The sequence below is a fragment of the Mytilus edulis genome, chromosome 7, assembly GCF_963676685.1.
Source record: "Mytilus edulis chromosome 7, xbMytEdul2.2, whole genome shotgun sequence".
NCBI lineage: Eukaryota > Metazoa > Mollusca > Bivalvia > Mytilida > Mytilidae > Mytilus > Mytilus edulis.
Genome location: NC_092350.1, coordinates 63,051,274 through 63,057,542, shown reverse-complemented (window position 1 = coordinate 63,057,542; position 6,269 = coordinate 63,051,274).

Genomic DNA, 6,269 nt, shown 5'->3' with positions numbered 1-6,269 from the left:
TACTTAAATAATGTTTAAGTTGTTCTATTTTACCAAATTATATCACAAAAAAATGAAAAGTGTTTTTTTTATATCAATTTCAATTTGGTGTTGCAATACTTTTTTCCATGTGTATATTTATAATTTAGAAGATTCATTGAAGGTGGAGCGCAAATGCACAGATAATTAATTCGATTGATGTGTTATTTGTATGCAGCAGTTATGTCCCTTTGAACTATGTTCAATTTCATAGAGTCAATGTGTTGATTGTCTACCTTGAACAGGGTTATAATTTTATATTTCACATATATTTTTTTTTAATGAATTCAAAATCGTTACAAAATCTGTAAATGTACAAGATATTCCCATTTTTCATAAGTCTATTAAAGACATTTATGTATATCCATAATTTCTTTTATTTATTTTGCAATGTTTAAAATTAATATATACAAATATAAAGAATTATTTTATTATCTTAAATGTATCACATGTATATGTTTTTGTTACTTTTAAATATTCAAACCGTGCAAGAACGTCAATAAAGATAAAAAAAAAGAAAAAAAAGAACGTCAATAATGTGCAGGGTCAGATCAACCCTCATCAATAACTTTCTTACTGCGATGAGACAATCTGCTCTAAATCACAGATCACAGGGACTTGCTTCAGAATAACCTGAACTTGGTTTTATAGCTAGCTAAACCTCTCACTTGTATGACAGTCGCATCATATTCCCTTATCTGTCAAGAAAACACTGTTTCAAGTTGTGGTATGCATCATAAAATGTCCAACAGCATTCGTCCTTCTTCTCGTAAAGGCATTTGTTTCTAAGATATGGTGTAAACAATAATTCCAGAACTCAAAATGAAGCAGAAACGTTTATGTAACTCTTATATACCTATATGGAGTTATTTTCTTTCAGAACGACAGGTCATTCTTTTTCAGAATCAACCCGGACGATACCATGTTTCAATGATATATGCTCCAAGGCATAAAATAATGACCTGTGTGAGGTCATTATTTTCCTTGGTAAAAATGCAATCTTTGATTTACTTCAAAACTGTATTCGTCTAATAGTTTTTTGTTGTCGATTTGGAAATATATTTTTTAAAGTTCAATTTATGATAGGTGTAAAAGAAACCGTCATTGTAGTCCCGTATTTTAGTTTTAGAGACAACTAACGTGAAGTTTTGTTAATTTATCGCTACAATAAAGAAACTTTATCATATATGATATATGTCTGATGGATTTTAATGTAGACTTTCATAAAATAAATCCAGATTTAACATATTCGTGTGTAAGATTTTGAAAATCTTACTGAGTCAAACTGAATAGGTTGGTTGATTTTTGGTTGCTTGCTTAACGTCCAATGGCAAATATTTCATGCATGTTCAGAACGATACACACTGAATAGAAAAGCATACTGTGACCTACATGTATTTATATTCGTCTTCGTGTCAGTTCTTAACTTTTTAAAATTTATGTATACCTGTTTTACTCTATCAAATGATCAGCTAATAAGATAATCTTATATTCTATTGAATAACATACGTAACGTAACTCACAAAGGGGTCGGATGCGGAGGGTATATAATTATATTCTGATTATCTTTAAATAAAATGTACTGCTATTCAAAAGACAATCTTTCTGAATTTTTCATTCGATTCAAGTAAAATTGTTAAAAAAAAACCACTTTTCCGCGATAGAAATAACATAACAAATAGAAAAAAATATATACCCCCTCCCCCTTTTCCATAAGCTAAGTGGTACAATAAAGTACTTACATTGTGTCTTGTATTTGTCATACACCGTTATCGGATGGTAACAATACATTTGTGTCTTACTTCATGCAGTTAAAGTAATATTTTTATTGTGTATGGATAATAATTTTAAAAAGGTTTATATCTAAATTATTTAGTGAGTTTTAATTCACATTCTAAATGAGCCGCAGGGCGAATTAATACCTGAACGCATTAGAAAGGAATATCCCACTTTAGTGTTGTCGGTAAAATAGGATACAAAATTACACATCTTTATAAAATTAATATTTTTTTGACGGTATATAAGTCAGATAATGCATATTTTAAGGTTTTTCTTGTCGTAGAACACACCTCAGGGTGTCATGATTGTTCAAAGAAAGACCTCCCTCCGGTCGGTCTTTCATTTGATCAATTCTGACACCCCTCGGTGTGTTCTACGACAAGAAAAACCTTAAAATATGCATTATCTATAACATCTGATTTGCTCGATCCTAAAGACAAATACATCAAAGTCGTGTATTAACGCCTTACACAACCACACATACGCACAAACACAAAACAGTGCACCATAGCAACCACTTTATTCCAATACTTCTAACTCATGCCGAATGCTCTGGTGAAAAATTGTAATTGGACACTACATAAAACAATTAGAACTTTTCTGAAAAAGACTATAAATAAAAACAGAAATATATCATCTTCCCATAATGATTGAATGTTAGAAAAATTTACCAGAGTTATCTTACTTTAATCACAGAGAGGGGATAGCAAATAATTTTTAATTTAAGCCTAAATATCATTAAAACAATTTTGCACTAACAAATAATGTTACTTTATTTATATACATGATATATCATGTATATAAATAAACTGTTCCCATCTCCTTTGGTGTAAACTGATTAGGTAGATATATTAGTATTTTAAATTATAAGCCCAAATGCTCAAGTAAGTCATACAATATTTCCTTATTTGATGTACGTAAATTTTCTAGGAAAAAATCTTATAAGGTATCCAATGTGAAACCAGGAAGATATTGGTTATCAATGTTTTCATCATATTTTCTGTACATGACTTTGTGAAAAAGAGGCAGATATTATCAAGGGAACATTCAAACTCATTTATAGTTCAACATCTGACATCGTCATGTAAATTTGAAAATGCGGAAAACGTAAGAGCAACATGTACTCGCATGCAGAGGTTGCCTTTGACGTTAACCTCAGCGTTAACGAAACAAATCGCGTCTTCTATTTTTTGTATAGTGAACGGCCGTTTACCTCCGCGTTAAAGTGCAAGTGTGTCGTCTTTTTAGTTGTTGTTGTAGAAATTAAATGCACGTTTTCTACTGCATGACTGGACCAATGAAAGCATACCGTCAGAAAAATGACAGGACCAAACTGAAAACGGTCATATATTTTTATCATTGGAATTATATTTATTTGAAATATCACAAACCCTTGATTTTTTTTTGTCAAAGCTTGCAAAATCGTGTCATATCTGAAATATAATAATCATTATAATTTTGTAGTTTGTATACCTCAATATAAATTGTTAGACATAAAATTGAAGAATTTTAAGTTGCAAAATTTGATGTTGTATTAAAAAAATTGTTAATATTTTCCATTGTGTTAGAACATAATGCAACCGCGTCAAAATTATGTTTTTTTTATGGCTAAAGATAAATAGTTTTACACACATTGATAGGTCTATATGTGTACGGTTATGCATGTCGATAACAAGAACAAGTGACAGTAATTAATTTTTTCATTAATATTCCTTAACTGGCCTGATGATTAAAGAATTTTTAAACTTCATAATGAATTGTTGTTCAGACAAGATATATATTTCACAGATGCCGATTTATATATTGAAAATGACGTATAATCACAATCATGTAAGCTTATCTTGGAACGAGACATCTTCTTATATTTCAATAGCAAGTATAAGCAATTCACAAGTATTTGTTTTTTTTTCAATATAATCGTTGTCTGTATGTATTAACAATATATCTTTACAACCATCTACATATACATAACAATTTGCCTAATAAAATGCAGAATTTTGTTTTCAAAACATTTTGAAAAAGATTGCAAAATGAATGCTATTTTAAACAAACTTTTGGTAAGATTTAATCTTAATTTCAGTCATGATCAGAATGACGACTGCTTCCAATATGAATATCACTGATAGGTACTATTTGAACTGTATTCAAACTGTCACATTGACCATGCACGATACCTTCACCATACCATCTTGGAGTAACGACACAACAGGTAATACTTGTATTATTTTCATATGAACAGCCACGTTGTTTAACACGCTGAGATATGCAAACAAACACACACAATGCCACGTTAGAATAACTCAATTAGTTAAAAAAAAAAAAACAATTTGAAATATCTTCATAGATTTACGCCAGTTCTGACAATTATCCGTTCTATTGGAGTATAAACTATTTGCAATTTCCTTCAGACCGTTCTCCCGTAAATGCAAATTTCTTCTAAACCACAGGATGAATTCCGACATATTCATTACGTTGTGTACTCATTTATGGCCTATTTGGTTTTTAATTAAGTTGATATGTAGTGTTTCCTAAACATCTCCTCCTAGATTTTACACTTTGTCCTTTTATATTGTAGGTCCCTGTTCTCAAATCCTCAAAAACATGCAAAACCAGTGAATGGATTTACATTAAACTTTCATAGTGCATAAATGTACATCTCGAATTAGCTATCCTGTGATTTCTGTACATAAAAAAACCATACCTGTATTTGTTTATTAGCCCTTTCCAATTAAAGGTGTTAACATCACCCTTCTGAACATCTCATTATTAAGTTCATTGATTTCAATCGAACGTTCACCGATTTGTCATTTGCAATTTACATTTTGATCAGAATGATTTCTGGACTTTTGTATACAAAATTGTGTACAGTTCAATTTCATTTCATACGGATGACCCTCCGCAATCATCAACATTTCCTTAACTAATGAGTGTATTGCAATCAAATATCAGTAGAGTATTCATGGTACAGTTCAATTGTTTACCTCCTCTTTAACGTTTTCATTTCAATTTTGATTTCGTTTTCTAAGTTCCGCCTAACACAGCATGGATTTTGATATTGATTTTAGGGTATGGGGCTACTAATTTTCTATCCGCACTTCTTTTTTAATCGCTCAATGTAATTCATTGAAACATTTTCAAACTTATGAACATCATAACCCTTACCAGTGCATGGACTTTGCAATTAATTCATCTAAGGGTACTCATGTTCTTTCCACAAGAGAGACACAAGGAACATGTGTATTAAATTTTCCAATCTTTTATCAGCAACTATTTAAAAACTATAAATACAATTGATTGAGACATTCTCACAAAAATTTCTTACAAAAATAACCAATTCAAGTAAGGATTTTGTTCAATTCCTGTTTTGGTTTTGATCACAATTTGCTTGGGTTTTCCTTACTGACGAACTTGTGAGTGATAGAGATCTTTTTTTTAAGCTTTGCTCACAGTACCCCAAATTAATCTAATGTTGATGAGTACAACTTATTCATTTAAAAATAAAATGAACAATTCAAAAATACTGAGCACACCTGTTCAAGAGAAGTAATAAACTATAAACTTTACTATGATAATATTTTAGATACATTGTCAACGATGAGTGAAACGAACGAAATAAAAATCATGTTTACTATAATTGGTGTAATGGTAATGATGGTTATCGTCTGATCAGTTGCCTATCGATTGTACTCTTCAGAGAAGTACCACGAATCGTTTAAAGAGGCTATACTCCATGTTGCACTTACTTTGTTTGCATATGTTTTGTACCTATTTGATATTTTGTTGGATGTGTTCCTGTTTGTACAGTATATTATAAATGGACAATATTCATCAGTCTTGCCGGTTATGCTTTTCACACTCCTTCCAGTGTTTTTTCTAGCCGCAGTTTTTTTATAAACGAATTGTCGAAGATCCTATGTCGGAGGACACTAAACAAGAATACACACAATGTGCAGATGATCATCCAGCATGCTCCTTATGTATCTGGTTGATGGCAGTATTCTTCCTAAGTATACCTGCAGTTTTGTTCCCAACATTAGCGTATTTATTTATATTTTCCCAGTAAAAAACAAATCTTAAGTATTTAAACAAACACATACCTTTTCATTGAAAATAAAATAGTAAATGTTCAAATATCATAAATCAGGTCAAGCAGGAGTATATAAATAAACTCATCATAGATAGCAGAATTAAAATTTCCACTGCTATCTGAGTGTCGAATGATTTTTTTATGTATTTCAATAACATGAAAAATATTCTATTGTGTCCTCCCATCGAGAACACCTGTTATAAATTTTTTAATGTGTAACATTGCTTGTATATTTGGAGTGTAAAATGCTATTCTCAATTCAAAATATGTTTCGTGTCGAGTGATTGCAGAGCAAGAGTTTGAAAAGGCTTTTGGTCACAGTTGTGCAGCTGATTGTTTTCGGATATTTTATTGTGATCGGGTGGTTTGTTCAGCAATGTACTAA